The sequence below is a fragment of the Eretmochelys imbricata genome, chromosome 11, assembly GCF_965152235.1.
Source record: "Eretmochelys imbricata isolate rEreImb1 chromosome 11, rEreImb1.hap1, whole genome shotgun sequence".
Taxonomy (NCBI): domain Eukaryota; kingdom Metazoa; phylum Chordata; order Testudines; family Cheloniidae; genus Eretmochelys; species Eretmochelys imbricata.
Window position 1 is genome coordinate 15864775 of NC_135582.1, and position 14807 is coordinate 15879581.

General features: G+C 39.6%; 1 protein-coding gene across 1 annotated transcript in view; it reads right to left on the reverse strand.

The window, feature by feature from the left end:
• DPP10 (dipeptidyl peptidase like 10) overlaps positions 1-14807 on the reverse strand; it is a 434888-nt gene that overhangs the window by 63350 nt on the left and 356731 nt on the right. The gene's annotated exons all lie outside the window — the stretch shown is intronic.

Consider the following 14807-nt stretch of genomic DNA (forward strand, 5'->3'; position numbering starts at 1 on the left):
AAGGAACCAGTGAGGACAGAGACAGCAATCAGAATCTTTTGGCAAGTAGCTGCAACTTGAACTTCAAATAAGATATCTTCTGCCAACAATTTGTCCCAGCAGCAATGAAAGGGGAGAAGGCTACAACCACCTTAAGCAGTCCGTCGTTTTCTCCTCCCTCAATGCTAAAATATAGAGCACTCTAACATGTCCTGGATTTAACACAATCAAGGGAGGAGAAGCAGGAAGAGGCCTGCATCTGTCCTTTTATAGTATCTTCCCTTGGTTCCTCCCAGCCAACCCCAGAACTTTTTCTTAGAGCTGAGATTCTTCTGAGGAGATCAGAAAGCTGTCATTGGCTGGCAGGGGCCATGAACCACCTGGAGAGAGAAAAGGAGTACTTGTGGCACCTTAGAGACTAACCAATTTATTTGAACGTAAGCTTTCGTGAGCTACAGCTCACTTCATCGGATGCATACTGTGGAAACTGCAGAAGACATTATATACACAGAGACCATGAAACAATACCTCCTCCCACCCCACTCTCCTGCTGGTAATAGCTTATCTAAAGTGATCACTCTCCTTACAATGTGTATGACAACCAAGTTGGGCCATTTCCAGTACAAATCCAGGTTTTCTCACCCCCCCCCCCCAAAACACACACACACAAACTCACTCTCCTGCTGATAATAGCTTATCCAAAGTGACCACTCTCCTTACAATGTGGGCCATTTCCAGCACAAATCCAGGTTTTCTCACCCCCCCACCCCCATACACACACAAACTCACTCTCCTGCTGGTAATAGCTCATCCAAAGTGACCACTCTCCCTACAATGTGCATGATAATCAAGGTGGGCCATTTGAAAACCTGGATTTGTGCTGGAAATGGCCCACCTTGATTTTCATACACATTGTAAGGAGAGTGGTCACTTTGGATAAGCTATTACCAGCAGGAGAGTGAGTTTGTGTGTGTAGTTTTTGGAGGGGGGGGGGTGAGAAAACCTGGATTTGTGCTGGAAGTGGCCCACCTTGATTATCATACATATTGTAAGGAGAGTGGTCACTTTGGATGGGCTATTACCAGCAGGAGAGTGAGTTTGTGTGTGGGGGGGGAGGGGGAGGCGGAGGGTGAGAAAACCTGGATTTGTGCTGGAAATGGCCCAACTTGGTTGTCATACACATTGTAAGGAGAGTGATCACTTTAGATAAGCTATTACCAGCAGGAGAGTGGGGTGGGAGGAGGTATTGTTTCATGGTCTCTGCGTATATAATGTCTTCTGCAGTTTCCACAGTATGCATCCGATGAAGTGAGCTGTAGCTCACGAAAGCTTATGCTCAAATAAATTGGTTAGTCTCTAAGGTGCCACAAGTACTCCTTTTCTTTTTGCGAATACAGACTAACATGGCTGTTACTCTGACACCTGGAGAGACTGGCCCACCTTTTTGAAGCCTGTTAAAATGGCCAGCCCCTTCTCTCTATTGACATCCTTCCTCTTGTATCTTATTTCTTTTCTTGTAGTGACATTCAGGGAAAGCTACACGACAGAAGTGAGTCTGTCACTTTGCTCTGATAACAGTGAGTTTTGAGGCTGTTTTCACCTCATTCATTCTCACTCCATTGCTGTTGCTAATGGTAAACCAAAGTGATACTTTTTACAGTCCAGGCTCCTGGTCTATTCTGGTATTTCTAAGAATTAGAGGAAGGAGCCAGTAGGTGGACACCTGGGAAGAGGCAGAAGTGTCTCCCCACTTTTTATGTACTCAGAGTCTAAGTTTGAAGTTCAGAATGTTAGAGCACTAAGAGGTGCAAGGAAGAGGGGAGAGAGAAAGGAAAGACCAAGAGAGAAAAAACAGGAGGGGCAGTGAACCTGGTTGTAAAGATGAGGGTTTATAATGGAAACAATCACACAATCCTATGTACTTCAGCTGATGCAGAACAGTCCAGCACTTCTCCGAGCAAGGCATCAAACCTGTCCTCCACTCTCTACACTAGCTTCCCATAAAATTTTGAATCAATTTGGATGATAGATCTCAGTCCTTTACTTCAAAGTGCTCCCCAGCCTGGGCCCAGATATCTAAAAATTTGCCTAAAGCTCTGAGCTGAAGAACATAATTGACAACTCTGTTTCTCTGGCACAATGGAACTCTCTACAATAAGGAAAAAGTTTGTCTGTGTGGGAGACAGAACTTTTTCAGGGGCTGGTCCAAGTCTGTGGAATGAACTCCCTGAGAACTAAGGACTATCACAACCCTCATCACCTTCCACTCCAAGGGAAAGACACATTTCTTTGACCTTGACTTCTCTTACATAAATAGCAATGCATATATTTATTTAAAAAACAAACAAAATGAGACACTCTACTACATATGCTTCTCCACCTGAGAAGAGTATGATAGAACAAACATGTGACAGATGTTAGTCACATTACTTAACATGCTACTGAAAGGCACTCACATACTATGGTGATGAGCATGATTTAAGAACTTCTGTAGAACAGAATAGAACACTACCTCCTTTCTCCTGTTAGACAGGGATCTTCCCCTCTGCTATCATATTCTTCTTTGAAACACAGTTCTTTTGGAATGTGCTATCCCTGATCTCTCTATTAGCACTATCTGCTTCCTCTTTCCCACCCGATGTTATAACAAACACACACCAGCAAAAAAACAAACAAAAAGTTACAACAAAAAGGAAAGGAAAATGTGGAATCACAGCTGATGTGAAATCCTGTAATAATGCTTCTACCAAGCCGATTTTCCCAGTCCTTTAATTTTTCTGTTATCCCTCATCCCTCCCTCTCACCTGATGTCAACATTCATGAATTGTCCTAATTGTAAATTCCTTAGGGCTTATTGTCTTGTTTATCTTTAAAGTGCCATAGCCATGTTTGCATTTGCCAAGCACACAATAATAATAAATAATAACAACAAAACAATTCATAAGAACATGTACGTACCATAATAGCTTTGCAGGCAGGAAAATGCAGATAATATAGCAATAGATAAACAATACACAATATAAGTTTTGGTGCAAACATCTCTTCTATATGCACTCATGCTACAACAGTGGGTTGCTTAATTGCAGTAAGTGCATTTCCACAGATAATCTAAAAGGCCCAGGTATTTATCATATGTCTGCTTGTGGGAATAATACCAATCTAAGGTTAAGTATTCTTGACCTTATCATTGCTTTCCTCTCCCCCTCCCAATTATGAGTTGAAACAGATTTCCCTAAGCATCTTTAAACAACAGACTTTATTGATATTTAATAATATCTGTATCAGGATTTCTACTTTATGAAGCAATAAAGCTGAAGAGTTTCATACCATGAGCACTGAAGCATGTTTTAGCTATTATCAGGAACAAAGGGTGACTTGGGACAAAGTTACTTTCCGGTCAGAAATTTAAAATCCTATGTGAATTCAAACTTGAAGTAAAAATAATTGATGAAATATTTTATGGTTTCAGCAGATATCTAAATTATCCAAAAGTATTGACCAGTAATTACGTTTATATTGAAGAACTGAAATTGGATGCAGTTCAGAATCTCTCTGAACCTGAAAAATATGACCCAACTTTAAGCTTGGAGAAGATAATGGAGTAAGAATTTTAATGATGCCAACTTTCTGAAGAAGGCAATGACAGGCACTGTAGTCAATGTATATCTCCTAAAAAAAAAAAAAAAAAAAGTGAGGACTTAAGTTTGTTTTTGCTGGGAAAAAGAAATGTGTATAAGTAACACTAGGCAAGGTGGCCTACTTAATTGTTTAAGGAAGCCTAGTTGAAATAAGATCATTTTGCCAAATGGTTTTTCTTTTAGCCAGTTAAAAGCATTTATTTATGCCAAGACAGATCCTCAGGCGGTGTAAATGGGTGTGGCTCCAATATCTAGCATTGCCTCCAATGTATAAAGAAATGTTTTTAACTGGCTAAAAGAACAACTGGAAATATGATCTTATTTCATTTAGGTTTCTTTGAATAACTAGCTCAATCTTGTCCATTATTGTAGAACAATAACAAGGACAAAATATTACTTGTATTTCTTTTTTTCTTACCTTGTAGGTTGTTTCTGTCTCAAACTGTGAAAACATCTTTAATGTCTGGGCGCTGTAGTGAAAAGCTTTCATTTAAATACTGTATTGTCAGTCACCATGCAGGATTAGGAACTACTTTTATAACTGAACCATGAAAAGGGTCTTTAATCTTGTTACTACTATTTAGTATGTGTTGCTAATTGAATTTGACACTCTGCATATAAGAAAATATCTCACAAGGAACATCTAGTTGTTGGTTCCACTGATCACATGGTTACTCATTCTTACTCAGTATTAATTATTTAATAAAGTGCCCCATCCCCATCTTCCCTGACAACCCAAACAGCCAGCTTTTCATCCTTCAAACATTCCCACAAACATCCTAGTGTAATCTCTCATCACAAATTCCCCTTTCCTCTTCACTACTCCTGATCTCAGACTCCAACCGCTGTGAAATCTGTGCCTATCCTGCCCCACAGGAAATTCTTTCTCCCCATTGCACATGAGGAGTGGAGCTGCTGGGGACCTGTGCCCACCCTCTACCCACTTGTTCACTGCTAGAGTCCAAGTGCTAGAGATGATTTTATTTGTTAGCTAAAAATGATGAAACTGTGTTACCCATGACACCAAGTGCAATACAGATATTAATAAACTAAACAAGATTTAAACGCAGGACCTTGCAGAACTAAATCAACCACCTAGACTAAACATGCTGCTCTAAATCATCCCCTCTACTGCCAGGTCTATGCACTGTTGTGCAGGATTTAGTCCCAAAAGAATAATGTGTTCATGCCTCATGTTGTAGAAATACCTTAGTATAAATCACCATTAAGTTCAGTCATTCAGCCCCAGCCTGTAACTTTGAGCACTTGTTATAATTCATCTGGTGTCATTTTTGAGTTACAGGAGCCCATAAAAAGTGTTTGAAGCCAAAGAAATTACTCCATGCAGATTTCTTACAAATATGTAAAAGACCAAAACCCCAGAGTCATTGGGTTTAAGACTTTTCACATTGTGGTTCATCTGAGAGCATTTATTTTTATAGATCAATTGATCACATTCCACTCCTTGAAAACAAGGCCTTAGAATGAAAATGTTCATATCTATTAGTATTGCAAAGCAGATAGCACATAATTACAACAACATTAGCACTAAAATCAATTAGTAGTATGCTTAACATGAAAATTGCTAACATTGGACTTAACTATGGCTTTGCGACAAGCCCTGAACAAGGGTCAGTGCATTGGTACGGTGCCCCAGGAGCAGCCCATGATTCTAGAAGTCAGGATCTGCCTCCTGTTTTTTTGCTACTCTGTGGGGGAAATACATTGTGCCAGGTCTAAAGTCCCTGCCTAGTGCAACATAATTCTCCTGACATGCCCTGCGTGCCTGCTTGTGATTCTAGTAGCTGGCACAATTGAGTAAGTTGGTGCTTTATTCTCCTTTGTCCAGGCCACAGACTAGCCCACAGTTGTGATTATAGTAACAACAGAAATGTACTTTTCTAGGACAATTGAAGGCTGGAAAATGAATTTAATGCATATTATTTTTGGACATTGATGAGCTGCATAATATTATAAAGTAAGCATCTCTAATACACAGCAACAATGGATAAAACCACCTCTCATGTATCTTGCAACCAGCTGACACTGATCATCAGCTAATTTGGCAATGTGCTCCTTTCAAATAGCTCCAAAAACTGAAAGCAGGAATGCTGAATGCAATCAAATGGAATCTACTTCGTTAGAATTTCAAAGTGAAACTGAGTTCTAACTGCAATGGAAGGAACATATTAATCTGCTTCCTGATAATGTATAATTATGCAAGTGTGAATTGCCATTTGGAGAGCCATAGAATTGGGAATTATTTTGCATGGCATGAATACCCCAGCGAAGACTAGACGTGGGTACCAATATTGCAAATTCCAAGCATTCAAAAATCAAGAGCCACACCCCAGAAAAGCATGAGATTGACTTAAAAACCAAGAAATTTTGTTTTCTTTTTTATTTGCTCTTTGGATTTTGAGCTGTGCATTGGAACAGTGCAGGAAATGGTTTTTCCTGTCCCACAAAGTTTTTGAGATTTCAAAAAATTCTCCTGTTCTGAATCATGACAAAATGGTGATATCTCAAACATCCCCCGTGCAAACTGAAAATCTGAAAATAAATTTGGTTTGGCTCAATCAAAATGTTTCATTTTAATAACATCAATAGATTTTGTTTAGATTTTGACCACTTTTTCTTTTTTAAAAAATATTATAATTAAGTGACATTTTGAAATGAAAAGTCATTTACAACTTGAAGCCCAGAATGTTTTGTTCTGAAATGTTGAAACACACATTTCAACAATTTTTATTTTTTTCCAAAATGTTTTTGACTCAAAAAATTTGTCAAAACCAATCCTTTCCCACAAAAACATTTCAGTCGTGATCAATCAGCATCTTCTGATAAAAAAAGTTTTGTTGCAAAATCCCTGACCAGTTCTACTGTATATTGCACTCATGCCACATTTTCAAGCTTTATTCTGCAAAACTGATGTCTGTAAACTTATTTTATTATTTATGCATTTATGAATTATGAATTTGTTATTGGTATTACTGTAGCATCTAGGAGCCTCACTCATGGCCCAGGACCCCCTCGTGTTAGGTACGGCCCAATTTTTTTAATTAAGAACTCAGATTCTCATTTAATCACATGCCTCCAAGAGGTGGGGCTTGAAGGAAAACATGAAATATCACAAGACTCATGTTAAATTTATGAGAGTTGGCAATACTGGAGTAGACTATGAATAGACTACACTGCAAACTGAGATGTGATTACAGTACAGGTATTATGCTAACTTTACCCATGCTCACACCGCTAAATTCTATAGTAATATAAATTAAATAAATACAACCATATATCTGGGACACGAATCCTGAAAACACACACATTCTTAATTTTACTAATGTGAATAGTCAGGATTTTTAAAGTAGCAAAATTAAACACATGTGTAACTGTTTACAGGAGCACGGCCTTGGTGCACACTCTTACTTACTCAAAAGGGTGATGACGTGTATTTTAACATCTTCCCTTGGAGTTCTATCTCCAGAAGGGTCTGTGGGTATTGCTGACGTACACTACACTAAGTGAATGTTGCAGGTTTTTCTTAATACAAGCTCATGTCCAGTTATTAATATTATGGTTTTACAGGGATATACTAACACTAAAATTTGCTGACTCCATCTTCTAAAATTATTAGAAGAGAAATTGCTAAAACTATGTCAGAGAGATTCTCATAAATTCATCAATGGCTTTGTGCCTAAAATGCTTTCCCAGCTTTTAGGCATGATGATAAGAAAATAAATTGAAAAAGGCATAAGGTGGAACCAGGCTACGCTATCTCACTTGAAAATTGCATTACTATTTTTTAACTGCTTCTCACCATACCCTTTAGTATTTGGGGCATAGACCACTTAGTGAATAAAACTTCAAAGTGTGTAAATATCAAACCCTAACCTCAACGTTGCATGACCTATTATTTCCTTAGCGTGTTATTTGACAAACCTATTCATTTTCAAATTTAACAAGCCAACAAAATCTAGCATGTGTTTAATTAAATCTTTGCCTTTAATTAAACATATCTTTAGGATAATTTGGATTAACAAGAAATTTAATTCTGATAATAATGAAATTCACTTCAATTTAGTGTGAAGAACTGAAGATTCTGTTAACTTTAATGTTTTATATGTGACAATAATCCTTTCCCACCCCTTCTGCTGCATCTCAGTCAGCTCCTAAAAAATCTCCATTGATCCCTCAACTAAATTAACTTCTTTCGAGATACTTGTTTATGGTTTGTAAAATGTTTCACAATATCAAATTATGAAATATTCTTCAAGGACTAATTCCTGTGGGCAGCACCCAGTCCAGGTAGTTAGGGCCAGATAATAGGCAGATGTGCAAGGGTGGAGAAATCTTCTCTTAAAGTTGTGACGGCTAATCTACTGCTAATAACTGGCGTAGCTCCTGGGCCTTCTTAATCACTTCCACTGGTGCAGGTGGAGAGGATCCATGGAGTGCTAGAATCTCCAGATACACCCCCAACCCTTCTCTCAGCCCCCTATGTATTTCAGAGCAGGGTGTATGAATGGAGCTGGATTTTGTGCTATGCAGACGATGTGAACCTTTCTTCTAGTTCCACTGCCAGTGGCCTCCTTTTCCCAGCATCTGGCCATGGAGGGCAGGACTGGATTTACCCTGAAGAGATCTGCACACATTTTAGTGACACATATGTGCTGCAGAGTTCTACTCTGAATGTAGAAGTAAATCCAAACTTTCTTAAAGTTCAAGGGTGTTCTATTTCTGCCCAGCATAAATGTACGGGCAGCTCAGTGTGCAGTCTTTACATTATTTATCTCATTTACTTCACTGGAATTATGGACATCAGCAAGGGTTCAGATGCCCAGTGCAAAGTTAAGATTCAGAGATGAACTTCCCCAAAAATTGTGGGTGAGGAGTTGGAACTAATGGCTTAATTTTGATCTATTTCTAATACATCTGCTTTGGTCTAGAATGTAATAAATAAATAAAATAATGGAAGGTACTGATAACAATCAAACAGAATTCTAGTTAGCATATCCTTTAATATAATCTGATTATTCATCATAGTGTCACTGAAAAACTAACCCCGATCCCAAACTAGTTAGCATAACAGGAAATCCTATACTAAGATAATGAGTGAATTTTTCCAATTACTTTTTCGTAGCCTGTCTGTGACCAATTTGCATGACTCTAAGATTCATAACAACAAGAAGACAAGCAGCATGCACCATCAAAGATAATAGAAATATGCACTGCGAGCTATGAGGGTCAGTGAGTTCTGAAACAATTTAACCTCTACCAACTAGTTTTAATAGCCTCCAGAAATTTAATTTTCAAGATGAAATGATAATACCAAATGTCCAGTGTCTTGTCTTGGGGGAATCAACAATAGTAGAATCCCAAGAAAACAGAGGTTTGTCACATGCTACAGAATATAATATATGTTAGCACCTCTGGCATACTCCAATTCTGAAAAGTAGTAAAATTGTGGTTAGTGAGATTGGGAAGATTAATAAATTTCTCCACGCACTGGACTTGTTTATGCTCATCTGAAGTCAGCTGTAATTTTTTCCCCCCAAAAAACAATTTTTTCTGTTCTTAGCCTCCATGTGTTAAAGTAAATCTCTGTTATAAAATAAGGGAGAGGCAGTTATGTTAGAAAGTAAGTAAGTCTGATTATCCCCCCCAAAATAAAAGCAAATGAATCATTATCTGGATCGTAAAAGAACCAGTTTAAAAGCACAATCACATTTTATTATTTTATTTAAGAATCTGTATTCTCTTTACATAGCACCATGCAATATCCCTGTCAGAACTTCACCATTTACCATAAACCTTTAAAATTGATCATACTCAAAGTATGTCTGCAGTGCAACTGGGAGGTGTGACTGCAGCACCTGTAGACATATCTGAGCTAGTTTTGATCTAGCTTTCAATGGAAGATAGGAACCTAAATTCCTTTGAGGATCTTGGCCCGTCTGTGGGCTATTGGCATGCCAGTGGATCTGCAACTAGCTCAGTTGTCTCAGGATCAGGTGGTGGAGGGCACAGCAGCAAGGGAGGCAACTGCAACCCAAGGCTACAGAACCACAATACAACTTCACTATGGTTTCATTGTCTGAAGTGAAGGTTTTTCTTCCCTGCTTTCTACAGAGCTCCCCAGAGCACAATTCTTATTTGGGCTGCTTGCTGAACAAGACTCACACTCATGTCTTTCTTGCCAGGAAGAGTTCATACATTTCTAACTTCAAACTCAGGTACTTATATGGCCCTTCACAACATTCTGGTGAGGTGAAGTGTCGAGAGAGCCTCTACTAGAGTGGTCTACCTCCTTATAGGCCAGGAGGATGGGAAGAAGCCAGCTTTGTTCTGGAACAGGGCCAGGAATCACCCAACGCAACTGGACAGCATAAAGTGATTGGAGCAGATGATTACCAGCTGGAGGATATATATATATGAGGACCCCAGCTCCAGGAGAGAGTCTGAGACTAGCAGAGGGCTGGGAGCATGCTCGCCTGTATGTAGCAGAGGACTGTGAAGAGACCTGGAGACCCTCATAGACTGGAGAATGTCCTGATTAGTAAGCTGTGGAATGCAAGAGGATGCTATAAGATAGTCCTCTCTCCTGTTCTCCGCCTATTACTTAACGATGTTATTCCATGTTTACTTTATGTTGAAGAATAAACTAAGCTCAGAGGCATAGGCTATAAACTTGGGAGTGGCCAATTCACTGTCTCAGGCTAGTGATTGGGTCCAACCTAACACACCACTGGCATTATACAAATAATACATGATAAACAAAGGCAGTATTATTTGTGGTCAAACACCAGCATTGTGCTTGATATTATACAAGATTAAAAGAGACAGTTGTTGTGCAATATCCCATCCTTCAGGGTCAACTCGTGCTTAAACTGTGACTCCGTAAGACCCCAATCCTGCAAATGACAGGTGAACAACCAGAATAAAACAGACATTTGGAGACCCAGCTGATTTTTTTTCTTTTGTTGTTTAAATAAAATGGAAGTAGTGGTATATTTAGAGGTGTTTGCATCTGAAGGTATCATGGAAGTAATGGAGTGTCTGAAGAAGAGGGTGGGATCATTGGGAAGGAAAGGAAAGTGGGAGAGCGACACAAGAGGAATATGAGGCTGATACCACTGGCTGAGTGACGAGGATAAGGTGCAATGTAATAAGGTGTAATGAACAGAGAGACTGAGATGCAAAGCTGGAGTTGTGCAGAGCCTTGATAGCTAATGCAATAATCTTATATTTGATTCAATAGACGAGGTGCAGGAACTGGGTAATCAAACAGGATACAACATGGCTGAAGAGGAGGGGAAGGAAGATGATTTTGGGTGCTGGATTCTGGGTAGACTGGAAGCAAGTGATATGTAAACAGAGGCCAGAGAGAAAGGGCTGTAGTTAAGGTGGCAGATAAACCCAGAAGTGTTTTAGCTGCAAGGATAATAGGAGGGTGGACAGGTTTTATATGTATATAGTAAAGAAAAATAATAGACTTAATAAATTTGAATAAAATAAAATTCCCTATAAGTGTTAAAGACATTTAAGTTATCTACATCACATCTTATTGTGATTATTACATTATTATTGCTTTCTGATGTTACTATTTCAGAAGCATCTAGAGGACCCAAGTGAGATCAAGGCCACACTGAACTTAGCGCTGTACGATCATAATAAGATATATTATACTCTAAATATATTAGACAAACAAGGGAGATGAAAGGAAATGAGTTACTGAGAGTTACTAAGTGACTTGGCGAAGGTCACCCAGCCAGTGAGTGCAGAACTTAGAACAGGACCCAGATCCTCAGACTCCAGTTCAGCATCTCTCCCACTGGACCAAGCTGTATCTCTTTTTGCTCCTAACAAGATAAAAGCTTCACTCTGGTGCTGCTGCCTGGAGCAAGTGTGACTGTTTACATCCCGCATTCCCTGCTTAACCTCCACCATTAAAAATGCTGCTGGGTAGAGCAAGGAGTTCATCATATCATAAGTGTTGTCTAAGTTCCACAGCTTCTTCTGGTGATACTCCCTGATAATACTCCCTGGTTATTCTTCAAAAGCTACAAGAAGTTTTTCCATCTCGGCTTGTCTCTTAAGCATGAGAGAGAACAAATGGGTAACCATAGGATATTAACCAGGGCCAAATCCTGCATTCCTTTGATAGATCAATCCTGACCCAGTAATATTTCCAAATGAAGCCTGCAGAGCCCACACATGCTAACACACTTCAATAAAAACAATATCATGTAAATAATATAAAGATCTCATATTTTCAATATTTACAGGTCAGACATTTTCTTGTGACCTCTGGATCTAGGACAGGTATATCTGGACCTTTAACCACTTGTGAGGAGCTGACCCAAAAGCAAACTGGAACAAAACATTAAGTTTCCAAGACACACACAATTGTGATTGAAAAAGATGTTAAGAAAACAACCCAGATAAAAAGATAGGAGAGAAACCTGGATAAGATCCTCTTTAGCCTTATTAAACACTGAGACAAAGTATTTGTTTAGATATTGGGCCATGCCTAGATTATCCTTAACCTCCACTCCATCCTCATTTTTAGCGGTCCCACTTCTACTTTCGTGATTGGCTGCAGGTGTTCTAATCAGCCTGTCTGTCTTAATTGTCTCCAGAAGGTTCCTGATTGTTCTGGAACCTTCCCTGTTACCTTACCCAGGGAAAAGGGACTTACTTAACCTGGGTCTAATATATCTGCCTTCTATTACTCTCCTGTAGCCATCTGGCCCGACTCTGTCACTATATATATATATATATCTCCACTGATTATATTGCCCTCAGTTATGGCATATACTTATTGTCTACTCTCCTGCCCCAAGGTTCTGTTAAAAGAATTTATTTAGAATAGCAGAAAGTCTCTATCTTGATGGCTTCACTTACCACTATCCAGTGGATTCTAATATGTATGCTACTGATTCTTAATTACATAGAGATATGACAAGACAGCTCTGCTAAATGGCTGCTTAATCTGACAGCTATTAAACCAGGTCAGGTGCATGCTTGGTGATGTATTTACAATTCACTCTCCTTTCAGTGCACTTAGGGAAATCCAGGGATCAAATCCACCCAACATATCTTGTTCTCTTAGCCTCCATGGCAACATTATGGCTTCTAATGTCAAAACCTACACTTTGGACTTCTCAAATTTTAAGTATCAGCTATAGTAATTAAAAATATGCAACCCAAACAATATTTTACATTGCTAGGTATAAAGTTCCTGATTGCTTAGGGCCTCCTAGCCTAGCAAAGTTAATTGGAATTTTTCCAATACCTAAAGTCTTTGATTTAAATAAATGTTTAGGCTTCCAGGCCCTGATCCAGTAAAGCACTTAAGAATGTGCTTAATTGCTTTGCCAAATTGGGGTCTGGAGGATGACCATTCCATTTTGCAACAACTTTCAAATTTTCAAAATTTGCTTTAACTCCACATTGGAAAGAAAACAAGCCCTCTCCTGGTATACATGCAGTCACACTTGGTCATGCCTTGTACGTTTTTGGAACTCTGCTTTTCTAATGGCAATAAAAAGGACCAGTATGTGATATGCTTGCTCAGACTGACTTGTAATGTACACCAAAAGAAGCCCCCTTGACATGGGTTGGGCTACTCACAAAGTAAAGTGCTACTCAGTGAGAGCTCTCTAGGGCATGCACTCTGAGCTGCATTCTCTGATTTGCTATGGCTGCTCTGAACCTCTCAGGAAGTGTAAAATGGCCATGTCAGAGGATGGCAGTGAAGCAGTCCCTTTGTATAGGGAAAGTCATGGTAGGAGTTGGTGGGCTGGGATCTTGGAGGAGTGAAGCTCACCATTTTACACCAGTGGCCTGAACTAGTACAGTTCCCCAGCATCTCTAACTTAAACTGGGGTTTGGCCGTATGGATTAGGCAGCCATGACCAGCTCCCGAAACTGAGTTAGGCTGCAGGGGAGAATATACTCTTGTGTTCTTTTCTGTATGGGAAGCACCTGACACACTGTGAACGATACAGAAAATAAACAGTAATCAATAATAACACTGGCAACCAGCAGTTAGTAGATTCATTCTTGAGTGGGGCTGATTTTCTAAACCTTGTGATTAACCAAAGGAATTTTCACAAGGGGAAACACGATGAGAGAATATTCTGGAGGGTGTGGGGAATTAATTCACTAGCTGTTGATTAGTTTGACATATGTGGGTCTTAAAACATTAAATTTTCAAGTGTTACAAAGCATTGTTTTGTCTTTCAATTAAAATACATTGGAGTTGGGGCCACTTGTTCAGGGAAAGCCCCTGGCAGGCCGGACCAGTTTGTTTACCTGCTGAGTCCGCAGGTTCGGCCAATCGCAGCTCCCACTGGCCACGGTTTGCCGCTCCAGGCCAATGGGGGCTGCGGGAAGTGGTGCGGGCTGAGGGACGTACCGGCCACTGCTTCCCGCAGCCCTCACTGGCCTGCAGCAGCGAACCGTGGCCAGTGGGAGCCGCGATCGGCCGAACCTGCGGATGCGGCAGGTAAACAAACTGGTCCGGCCCGCCAGGGTCTTTCCCTGAACAAGCGCGTCCCACGTTTGGGAAACACTGTATTAGACCAATACTACTGAAGGGACTTTCTCTCTGAAAGACTTCAATAGTCATATATGATTGTTTTTAGAGTAACAGCCGTGTTAGTCTGTATTCGCAAAAAGAAAAGGAGTACTTGTGGCACCTTAGAGACTAACCAATTTATTTGAGCATGAGCTTTCGTGAGCTACAGCTCACTGAGCTGTAGCTCACGAAAGCTCATGCTCAAATAAATTGGTTAGTCTCTAAGGTGCCACAAGTACTCCTTTTCTTTTTATGATTGTTTTTGTTAATAAACATATCTGGTTTTAGAGCCTGAATTAGAAAAGCACTATACCTGTCAAGTTTCCAAATGTTTGCTTTATGAGATTTTAGAAGAATATCACCTTGAATTTTTCCCCCTTTCCTTTTCTCTGGGTGGTAAACACCCAGCTCTTATCGTTCACTCACAACTGAAATTTGAATGAGTTCTAAAGACACTTTTATTGCCCTACTGTTTTTTGAGTCTAGGAATCAAAGAGACATCTGTTCAAATGAGCCTCTGAAAGGCTACATAAAAACTTGGCACATTAAGCTTTTGTGTGTGGATCCTCCCATTTGCTTGTGAACATAACTATTCAATCTATTCA